Source organism: Trachurus japonicus, chromosome 24 (genome assembly GCF_045865225.1).
Source record: "Trachurus japonicus isolate A0001 chromosome 24, Traja_1.0".
NCBI lineage: Eukaryota > Metazoa > Chordata > Actinopteri > Carangiformes > Carangidae > Trachurus > Trachurus japonicus.
This window is the reverse complement of record NC_140930.1, coordinates 17,146,183-17,158,229: the sequence shown is the minus strand read 5'-3', so window position 1 is coordinate 17,158,229 and position 12,047 is coordinate 17,146,183. Positions and strand designations below refer to the sequence as shown.

At 43.7% G+C, this 12,047-nt stretch overlaps 1 long non-coding RNA gene across 1 annotated transcript; it reads left to right on the top strand.

Moving 5' to 3' along the window:
* The first annotated feature begins 1,269 nt into the window (after positions 1–1,269).
* On the top strand, positions 1,270–10,115 carry LOC146961774 (uncharacterized). Its single transcript, XR_015035258.1, has 3 exons — positions 1,270–1,379; positions 9,525–9,664; positions 9,994–10,115. It is a non-coding gene; the product is annotated as an uncharacterized LOC146961774 (long non-coding RNA).
* Positions 10,116–12,047: the final 1,932 nt, after the last annotated feature.

The following is a 12,047-nucleotide window of genomic DNA, read 5'->3' as shown; positions in this document are numbered from 1 at the left end:
GACATGCTTTGGGCAACTTGTGTAGAGTTATGACCTCCATGTAATCTCTAAAATTACCCTACTCCCATGTCCTTGAATGTATACAATTCCCACCCCCCCAAAAAAATTTTGGAACCCGCTTCATGCCCATCACACAGTGAGTCCCTCCTCAGAGTGATCCTCTATCCTGGTTTTCCACGGGCTCTCTCCTTAATTGATTTCACAAGCGACAACTGTGGATTGTCTTTCCCAACTGTTCCTCTATGACCAGCGTGCAAATGACGAGCAGCGACAATGCCTGTTTTGTCCCTGGCCTCTTTTCTTGGCTGCTTGTGTTTCAGTGTTCTTGCTTTGATAAGCACTATCAGAACACATTCTTCCTTGCCCCCATAGGATGATGGGTATTAGTGTTTTCTGAAGAGTCTGGAGTCCACTTCCTCCGCAGCCTTCGTCCAAGGGAGACAAGCATATCAAAACACTTCCCCTCAGTCCAGCTGATGCGCCGTGCTGAAAGATTAGAAACAGGGGCTTAATTTGAAGGGACAGCTTTGGAAATATCAAGAAGAGGCCATCATCCCCTGTGTTTAGTTTGTAGGAAGTGGATAGAGATATCCTCCATTGTAAATCTTTCACTGTGACATTTGTTTGCAAAAAAAAAATGGGATAGGGAGAAAGAAAGAAGTAGGACATATTCTAAAGCCTTTCTGTGTTGCAGGAATTAAACAAACGCAAAAAAGGGATAAAATCGGCTTAGACTGTTGAGACAAGTACATCTAAGAGAATGCACAAAAGGAGGGGTGTAAACGGCGGATTCTTCCCGGCTAAAAACTTATCAAGCACAGGCTTTGTGCTCAATCCATTTAAGTGAGTCCCTAACACGCCCCTATTGTATGCCTTTAATGGTCGAAAAGTGACTTGTGTAGGGCTATCGCCTCTTCATGGGGATTACAGCTAAGTGCTTAAGTTGTAGTGAAACCCGGATTTACTGATGGCAAAGAGAAAAGGGTGAGGGAGGGAGGGCAGAAAAAGGACCCTTACCAAGGATTTGTGTCAGGATCGCACTGTTCCCCTCGTCTGTCTGTGGCAGAGTTGAGAGAGGACAACTGGTGTTCACATGCGAGCCAGCGGACAGACACACACGTAACAATGCTTTTGCACAACATCCTTTTACTCTGTATTTTACTTGTGATCCCTTTCCCTCCATCCCTCTCTCTCTCTCTCCCTCTCTCTCTCTTGCCCTCTCTCTTGCTCTCTCCCTCTCATCCCCTGTTTTAATTAATTTCTAGCTGTGCTGCCGTATGAGACTTGGCCCTGGAAGTGTCTGCTCCTGCAATTTCAGCTCTCGTCTCCTGCGGCTGCCAGAAAATGACTCAATGCTCCTTGCATTTCAAGAAGGAGAGGTAAACAAGGCCAGGAGAAAAAAGGCAGAGAGATAAACTGTACGCAGTAATTAGGTTTAATGATTCGTAAAGGTGCTCGGTGGGAAGGATGCGTGCCTTTTTTTTGGGGGGGGGGGGGGCGGGGGGTTAATGAATTCATTTTGTGCAACTGCGATGATCCCAATCAGCTGTTGGGAAACTTTATGATACAAAACAATAAGCCTGTTCAAACTGTTGTCTTACCATATCTAAATGAAGAGCTGTTCTGATCGGTTGCGCTTGAAGTTCACAGAGGGCCGACGTGAGATGATTGTTCAAATATGGCGTTAACAGACAGTCTTACCTCAAAGGCATCATGGTGTTGTTCATGGTTTTACACAAGAAAGTTATGGAAGCAGCGGTATAAAGGAGTTTAGGCCCTATAAAAAAAACTCACTTGGTTTGAAGCATGCTAATGCCTTGTGAGACAGAGAGTCATCCAAATACACTAAATGCCGCAGAGGTTAGAGAGTGGCATATATTTGGAAAGAACTAGGTTGTGTGACGTGTTCACAGCTGTTGTGAAAAAAAAAACATGCATAATGCCAAATACAGTAGCCTATCATACTGCCCAACAAGGTATTTGCTATTGCTTCACAACCATAGCATTAACAGCTGTGTTGACTTACCAGCTTTGCTGCTTCTTCAGGGCAGACTGGAGTGAAAGAACAAAAAAAAAAATGCTTACATTAGTTGTGTAGCAGCAGCAAAACTCACAAATAGCCATTATACTGTATGTAATAGCCCACACTTTCGGCATGACATAAATGTGCTGTGACACTGTTTAATATTGCGATGATGATATGACTTGCGATAAATAAGCATTCAGGTGTGCATATTAACCATACAGTTCCCATGTCTTTATGAAAACGACTCGATACATTGTAGTACCTATGCCAGGCCTGAAGTGGCGCTGTAACAGTGCCACACAAATAACACCAAAACAACAAACTCCAAACATTATACGTATGCTGATCAATGCTGTATGGACGTGTTTCAAGTGCGGCCATCGCCATTGTTGTTACGTTACAGTACACCTTGAAATAAAACGTACTCATCGCATTTCGGGCATCCTCTTGCATTGTGTTAATCGTGGACTTTAATATTGTGATGACGAAATAAGATTATTCAGTCAGCCCTACTGTATAACAACAAAATGGAAACCCCTAAAGACAGCTTGGCTACTAGTTACAAACATTGGTCTAGTTAAAAAACCCTGGATACTGAACCTGCCATAATGTAATTTAATGCTGTTTTGAGATGAGTTGAGATTTTTTCTAACACTTTATAAAGCTCTCTCCAGACCTACAGAAGTCAATATATAACTGTTGTCAGTGGTAGCACTCCCCTTGTAGTACATTTACTTTAGTATGTAAAACCAATGGAGAGCCTCTCTGAACAAATTAAATGACCTGATTTAAACAGGGAGTACAGTGTGTTGTATGTGTTTTCAACACAGGAAGTGGATGCTTGTCATCTACTTGTGCCAGTGGCAAAGCACTGTCACTTTCAGGCACGAGTGATATGATACACATTCATTTCAAAAGGAAGAGATCATGATGACTCCGATGATAGACGAGTGTGCAAGTGTCAGAGAGAGAACGCTTCTCCTTGAGCATTGTGTGTTTGTGCGTGTCTGTTCCCTGAGCTAACAAACTGCATGAAGGTAAACTCAGGAGCACCTGCCTCTATTGTCATGCTCTCACCCACCCACAGTCACACACCTTTCCCTTGAGCACACAACACCCAATACTGAGTAAAGATGAAGAAAGGGGCCAAGCCCTGCATGAGGCAAAGGCTGCCTATTCAAATAAAGACGGTAAACCCACTGTCTTTTCTCTCACTAAGCCTTGATATGTTCCTCAAAGCCACTGAGGCCCATTGTGCGCCTCTACCTTTGTTGTCTTGTGTTTAAGCTGACTGATGATTATAATGATGATGATGATGATGATGATGCTGGTGATGACGACGGCGACGGCAGTGGCTTAAGGAGAAGCAGCTGCTGAGGGGCGCAGACAATCGGTCTGTTTACTCACTCAAGAAAGAGGTACACTTTGGATGTTCAATGTGGCGGCTGCTGAATGACAACAAACTTGCATGTGTATGTGTGTGTGTGTGTGTGTGAAAAATGTGTGTGTGTGTGTGTGTGAAAAATGTGTGTGTGCAGCAGGAGTGCCTTCAGGTCCGTCTTGCACAGTCTGAAATTACTGCTTTAAGTTTCTCCTTTGGTTTCACTTCACCTTTGTGTGCCATTTAGTTTGAGGATTAATGTTGTATTGTCACAGTAAGTGTCCTTGATGCGTCGTCTTGTAAATCAATAAGACTAAGTGAATGAAATACTTTAAGGTGGATAGTTGACATCCTGGGCAATGTCACTATTTACATGGTTTTTTTATAATCACTTTATCATTAAAATTAAATATATGTTGACAAGTGAGATCAGACATTAAGCTCTGTTATTGAAATCAAAGGTAGAATATACTCCTTTTCAAAAACTATGCGGTAGTAACTAAAGCACAGTATTGTTTTACCAATCTTTGTCATAACGGTTGCATTTTTTTCTTTTATCTCTGGGGTTCAGTGTAACAGTCTTTATATTGACATATTTTCACTTCATAGAGCAGTGAACATCTTAGGAAAGAGTTGCCTCTTCACACATCCAGCAGAATGGGAGCAACATTAGCATTATATAGAGCCATAGTTCTTTAATGACAGCGGATAGGCTAGTCTAGACTATCTAATAAGTGAACCTGAGGGTGAGAGAAAGCTGTCTGTATAAGAAGTCATGCCATCTCTTCAGTTTTTTTCAATCTGTAAGATGCTAAAACAAAGCAGCAGATGATGCAGCATGGAAAGAACAATGGCATAAGCCTGTTTCACTCATGATGTTGAGGCTTAGCTCGTAATCTTGTGCTGCTTAAGACACTCATAAACCTGCTGTGTCTTTTACATCTGCGGTGGCATGACCCGCTCTTCCATCTTGCAGCCTGTTTTCCAGGATTTGCTGTCCCCTCACCGTTGCGACAGTGATATTTTCGCCCTACTTAAGCTCCAGATGCTGAGAGGCTCCTTGTACTGGCACTGCTGCAAGAGGGCCAAAGAGGTTAATGCACCCAGGGAGGGAGACGCAACCAGCTGTTGGCCTTCTAATGTTTAAACCTCCTCCCCTCCATCCCTCCGTCCCTGCTCTCTTCCATCTATCCTATTCTTTTTCCCTCCCTCCACCCTGCAAAGGAAGAAAGCACCGGCAATAAAAAAGCGCTCAAATGATCACAACATCTGCTGGGAGCATTTCAGTGCGGCCAAGAGTGTCTTAACTCCTCCTGAGCAACAATATGAGGTCATTTCTGGGTAGGGGCGACAGGGACTTAGAAAGAGATAAGAGGAGATAATGGCTGGATGGAGGAGTTGGGGGCTGCAAATGTACAATCAGGAGGTCCACACGGAGATGGGGGTGGCAAGGGAGGGAGAGAAGGAGGGAGGAGGAGGAGGGTCTAGGAGGCCAGAGGAAAGTGGTTTGGTAAACAATGCCTCCGCATTAGCATGATAATCTGAAACATGCCTTTATTTAGATAAAGATGTAGGTTATACTGGGGGAGGAGTGCATGCCACGTAAGTGTCTGTGTTCCTGTGAGTGTGTTTATCTGTATAAGTGCACATGACTCTGTCTCCACATACATACATGTACATGTGCACCTCAGACATGAAGACATATAATAAAGGAGCCCTGGACATATATACTGTCACAACACAGCCAGTCTGAATGCTAAGCAGCTTATGTTGGGCTATGGCAGCCTGTCTGCATTACACACTGTTGTACCAGTCAACATTCATGAAACTGAGCAACTTGAATTGTCCTCAGTGTGGTTCACAATCTGGATTAAAGCATGATGACGATGTAACTTCAGAGAGGGGGAAGAGCATCGTCTTCCTCTTAAAATTAAAATTCATGAGCAATAAAAGTAACTCTTTCTCAGCCTCGCCTGGTCTGGTGTGACCATTAGCCTGTGGTGGCTAATTCTGCCTAATGTTAGCAAAGAGTTCAACTTAGCTGTGTGACTGAGTCGGTTTGCCGTCCTTATGATTTTTCTGCTTGTTCTAACATTTTTCAAAGATATACATTTACTCTTGTAATAAATGACTTTTATTACAAGAGTAAAACCCAATGACCAGGAGACATGTTTAATGTTTAATTAGTCTGGGGCTATTGATTAAAGCGCTACTGTTTGTAAAACTCTACAGTGTAACAAATGTAGGGTTACATTAATGCCACATTAAAATGGGACTATAAAATCTAAAATGCTCCACAGGCAGAATTTTGAAGCTTTGTTTTCATTTATGTTTCCAAACTATAACAAAATTACAGTCCCATAGTTTTCTGGCTAAGGAGTGTAGACATTTGTCTCATTGTATTTTGCATGTTTTACTTTTATCACCTTAGACCCTGCGGTTTTAGTTACGATGCTCTGCATATTAATCTGTTGTTGCATTTGGAGCGAGGGACAGCGTCCTAATTGTCCACCAGTTCATAAAAGCAGCACCATGTGACATGTGGCTGCATGTGGCGTCACTAGAAGCTGGTGAAAGATTAAAGGTACCAAAAAGAAGGGCATTATTATTGTGCATGTACTTATTGATTGTCATTAGAATTAGTAACTTGGTCTGTTTTTCGGCAAACTAAAACTAAAATGCAGAATACGGAACTAAATGCTCTTGGATAAATATGTTTACGTAAAACCAGTGGATGCTGTTGGCTGAGACAGAAAGGGAAGTACAAGGAAAGTCAGTTGGACTGTCCAAGATGACACACACACACACACGTGTATGCGCACATGCACTGCTGTTGCATGTCCTCATCACATGCTCTTGTCATGTACGAGAAGTGAGAAGTAGCAGCAGCTGGGTTCACTACTGCGTCTGGACAAGACGGACCTGGAAGTATGTGTGTGTGTGTGCATGCGTGTGTGTGTGTGTGTGTGTCCTTGAGCAGGTTTTAACTGCTTTTTTTTATGATAATGATATCTTGGCCATCTACTTACATGCCTGTATTGTGCATGTGTGTATGTGCAGCTACAGTACAGTCTCATTTGATACATTGCTATGGTACATGAATGTGTTAGTGGGGTGAAAAATGTGTGTGTGTGTGTGTGTGTGTGTGTGTGTGTGTGTGTGTGTGTGTGTGTGTGTGTGTGTCAGTCAAGGCGCCACTCGCCCTGATAAAAGCCCTTTGACACTCAGCTGTTTAACAGCTCAAACTGTCTTTGCTCAGTGGATTAATCGCACATAGACACACTCCCACACACACAGCTTCAATGACCTCCCCGGCACCTCCGATACACCCTCCCCAATTTGACAAGGAATAACTTGTGAGTATGTGTGTGTGTTTATGAATGTGTGCATGCAAATTGAAGCATTTACACACGTATCCAGTGGCCTGCTGAGGGCGTCCTACTCCATACGGCCTCTCTCTTCTGCATTTTAACACTGTGACAGGTGCTGGTCCAAGAGACAATGGAGCTCCTCCAGAGCTGGCAGCCAGCACACCACAGAGAGAGACACACACAAAACGAAGAGGCTTTTGTAATTGTGATCAGACGCAAGAGAGAGAGAAGGAGAGACTTTCCAAATCTATTCTTTCTCCCAAGTTTTTCCTAAGTTCAAAGTTGAGAATAAGTGGTTGCAGAAAAAAAAGGCAAGAAAGGAGTGTGAGATACTGTAGAAATGAGAACCGGCGCCTGAGTAAGTGAAATTGAGTGCCACAGAGAAAAGGAGAGGTAAATAATAAAAAAAAAGGAGCTTGAAAGATGTGGAGCTACACCCTGCTCACGGCTCTTTCAGCTCAAAGAGAGACTAAAAAGACTGTTGAAAGTTCTCAGCGAGCCTTTGATTCCACCAGTTTGCAATGTGACTCCTCACGAGCACAAAGACAAGATGTCAGAGCACTTCTGTCTTTTGCACCAGCCACACAATACAAACCCTCGCTGCCAAATTGGATTCTGTGGCTCTGATTCAACGTGTTTGGTGGTTTCTGGCAGTGTATTTTTAGTAAGAGTGTGATGTATGTTTCCTGGGTGAGAGCATATACAAATAAAAAGCTCACTCTGGCCTGTAGCCTGCTTCTGAATAAAGTTTATCCCTGGCAAGCAAACACACACACATCAATATAAACGCCGCCCCTCAAAATTCTTAGAAAGCATTGCCCATGCACCGATGCATGCAGTGAGCGGTTGTGTTTGCATGTGACAGATTTTATTTCCCACAGGGGTTAGTAAGCACTTTTTTTTTTTTTGCAATGATTATTATTTTTAACTTCATTACCAGATCTTCTTCAGCGATGGACTTAGTTCTGACCTCTGACACTGCCTCCCTCCTCTTGCATGAATCCACCACCAGCTGTTGAGTTTTATATATATCTGTCCGAAGCAAATATAGTCCAAAACAATGACATAGCAAATATCATTAGTTACTTTAATGAGTTAGCTGGAACTTTCTCACTACTAGTATTACTTAATTAACTGATAGAGAGAATGTACATTAGACAGTGTAGAGATACTATTACAGCAGTTGAAGCTATTTTTGGGTGTCTGAAACCAACATCAGAAGAGTGTGTCTGACACTTTTTGTAATTAACCAACAATTCCAACAACATACTGTATGGAGGTGAGAAATTATGAAGGTTCAAAAGTTTCTCTGATATTCAGTTTTTCCATTCTTTATGCTGCTACATATACTGTATATATAAAAAGGGCAACATCATGAGCACATTTGAGGTTAAAAACTCCATCATTATCTACATCTGAACGTGTTTCTCTTCTCAATGACAGGAGGCTTTAAGGCCGGCCTTTAAGGCTGGCCTTCAAGTGTGGCGCTTCTAAACAGCTAAAAACACTTTGAACTCTAGACATGGTTGGACCACCACCACAGTTTGTTAGGTAGAAAGTAAACTTGAAAGGAAGGGCACCTCAAGCAACAAATAGAATCTATTAACTGTGTCATCAATGGCTTTTCTTCAGGACAACAGCCTTCGTGAAATATCTGGGTGACAAACAGTGGTTTTATGTCTGTAGTTTCGGAGTAGTTTCCTGGGAGACTTTGTAAGTTGGAACAAATTATAGAGATAACAGGGATTTAGATGCTCAGAATGTTCTATTCAATTTAGCGATCGACCCATTATCAGCATGGTCAACTATCGGATGCAATATTCAGCATTTTCGAGTTAGTGGGTATCATTATGATTCTTTTTCCAATAACTGATCAAATAAAATAAGTTAGAAATGTGCTGCTTTGGCTCTAATGCAGCCACCTGTCCCTGTGTCGTCACCACACTGTGATCTGGAAAGGTGTCCTGCCTACAGCACCATCTGATTGGTTACACGTCACAAATAAGAGCCTATAAATGCTGAAGGTTGTTGTGTACGTAGACGGTCACAGACTAGCGAGGCAAGCAGTGTTGTGTGTCCAAGATAAGACGGCAGAAATCTTTTAAGTTGTAATAATAACCATCACAATCCTTTACATTAAAGTTACAATACCATACTCTTATGTATGAGTTTATGCTGATCCAAAACAAATTGAGCAAGAGAGAGAGAACATAGTGCTAACAGCAAAGCTAACTTAACTGGCAGATCTTTGCTAAAAGCCTCTCAGTCCCCACTGACATGTAAAATAAACTATTAGGGCCCAAAGTATGTGCACCCCCGGGTCAACATCAAACAGTACCAATGTAATGCACATACAAGTATCTACTAACAACTGTGTTCTTAGCAGCTACTCACTGCTATTGCTGCTTTAATCCGTCAACCACACTACTTATAGTGTGGTGGCATATGTTGCGCATTTTATGTTTTATGTTTTGTTCCATTTGTCGCTGTAGCAAGTTTGTGTGTATATGTGTGTGTGTGTGTGTGTGTGTGTGTGTGTGTGTGTGTGTGTGTGTGTGTGTGTGTGTGTGTGTGTGTGTGTGTGTGTGTGAACATTTGTGCGTGTGTGTGTGTATGTGTGTCTGGTTGGGGAGGGTACCAAAGTGTGTGTACTTGGCATGTCACTGGGGCCAGGTGCAGGGCTGGGTTGTAATCACGAGTATGGGTTCTGCTCAGGATAAACAGGGTCTCTTTCTCATCTCTCCAGGGGCCACCATTTCCTGGTACTCTTTGTAATGGGAGGAACACGACATCACAACAGCAGAAAAGATCAAACAGTGGTCGTTCGCTGAGTCAGGGTTAAGACAAAACCTCTAGTCGACTCAAAAACATGCGTGACTGACGAAGGTAGATTACTGGCAGTGCATATCGGAGGCGTCGAGCTTTCAAAAGCTATAGCAAATCAGGAAAGCAAAGCAGGTGTCACAGTTGTCTTACGAAGTCATTTTGTATTTGGAATAACCGCCTCACTGCTTTACTGGCTCTGTTTTTGTTCATATCTGGGATTGGTGACATTTCCTGTGGCTTTTCATTTCCATTTCTCACCATTTCTTGTTTTGGTGTTTTGTTTCTTTTGCAACAAAACTCTCAGATATGATCTGATTCAGCGTGTCTGGCCTTATTTATAATCCTTCAACGAAGCCCGGAGCACAAAAGTCTTTATTCTTCTTTTTCAGAATTCCCCCTTCAGCCTGTGATAACCTGCCATCCATCCCCACTGCCCCCCCCTCCCCCTCCCTCCCTCTGCCTTGTGGGGCAGGAAGCGGAGCAGCTCAGACGTACTGTACGGTCCCTCGCGTCTGGGCCGGAACCAGGATGTGTTGCTAGGCGCAGGGATGATTGTGTCAGCACTTGCTGGCCGCTTCGTTTCCTTACAGGTGATCTCCTGAATGGACAATGACAGATATACGTTTCCTGCTATTTTTCACTTCTGCAGGAGGGGATCAGAAAAACACGGGACTCTGTGACCATGGGGCCACCACCTCTGCAGGCAAGAGAGCAGGCTCCCAAAGTTAGCAGAGGCTCGGAGCGGGTGAGGCAAAGGCGCATGTGGTCGGTCGGCCACAGAGACCTCGGAGTGACCCCGTCACCTCAGTCTGGAGGTGGGTGTAGGGCTCAGTCAGTGGTGGCAGCAAATCCGGGAGATGGGAGATGGGAGATGGGAGATGGAGGGGGTGGATGATGAGGAAATATTGAGGAAGCCACTCTTGATTTCTGACGCGTTTGATGAACTCTGATGGGTAGAAGGTCGAGGAGGATGAGAGGGTGATGGTGTGGCAGGAGGAGGAGGGGGGAGCGGCGTGTGGCAGGATAGCGGAGGTCGTTCTTTTGATTTATGATTTTTCAACTTTTTCTAACTGTGGAGACTGCGGAGTGTATGCACGGCAGGGGAGGGGAAGGAGGGGGTGGGGGTGGGGGGGAGAGAGGGGATGGGAAGTGAAGGAGGGATGCAGCGGGGTGTTGAAGTGGAGGGGTGGTCACGCTCTTTTGATTTATGACTGGGGTGATTAATGCCCAAGGATATTACCCCTCGGAAAAACTGCTGGCCCCCTCGACTGAAGTTGTGTTTTGCTACATGTCTGACAGGCAGGAGCGATTTGGCCTCCTTTTGTTTAGTGACGCCAATGTGAAGAGGGGTCATCTCTTGTTCACCAGTCAGGAAGCATCTCCATGATCAGTTTATAATGAGTATTAACCACGAGGATTAAACTGACTGCCAGACTGATGACTATTAAGTTTTATTGAGGAAGAACGTTTGTTTTTATGATACCGAGAGCTGTGTCATTTTATTTAGAGGGAGATCATCAGTAAATTTGATGTTAAAAGGAAATTACATAATACTTTCACGTCTCTGAAAATGCTTCCCACAAGGCTGTTCCTTAAGTAACAGACATTACATTAGATGCACAACACAACTAAATATAAACCGACTCCCATATATAAACAGTTTCCTCTCATTCACACTCCAGCTCTCTGGGGTAGACAGTCAGTCTGGAGGCTGTACATGCAAACAATGCATCAGATCTTACTTTTCTTGTCTTACTATCATAGCTATGATGTGTATCTTTTTATGTGGTGACGGAGCTGTGACTTTTTAAACCTTGTGGATCGCTCAGCACTCTTTCCTTACTTCCTAACTAGTCTAGCCTATGTTTACTCCTCAGGACAAATATAAACTACTTTATGGTCTTTTATGTGCATGTTTTCGCCCTCCTATACCCCCCGCAGAGCAACGCACACACACACACACACACACACACACAGTCACAGAAGGAGATGACAGGAAACTACTGAGGTCAGCCGTGGTCTGGGACCTCTGTGCTCAGCCATCTTGTTTTTAGAAAACATAAATCACACAAAATCCACCGGTTCCTCTCCTCTTCAAAGGCTTTTGTTTCACAGCCTCGGCGCAGAGGTTATCAGCGGGGCAGCAGCAACAGTGTGTATAATGGACCCTACTTACACCGCCTGATAAGATGCATTGAGTGTCCGCAACTCTCACTCCAGGCTGTCAATAAAACAAGGGAATCGGAGTGTTTTTTCAGGCTTTGAATTATATCGCATCAATGTGACAGCGGGCACCTTTTTTTTTTCGACGCAGACTTGTCTGCCAATATAAACCGCGGAAGAATTGTTTGGGTTCCTGTCTGTGGGTTTCTACGAGTGACCCTGTCTGAGTGATTAAACGCCTCTATGCTGCAGGTTTCAGCGCCATCATCGCCGGCTGGAT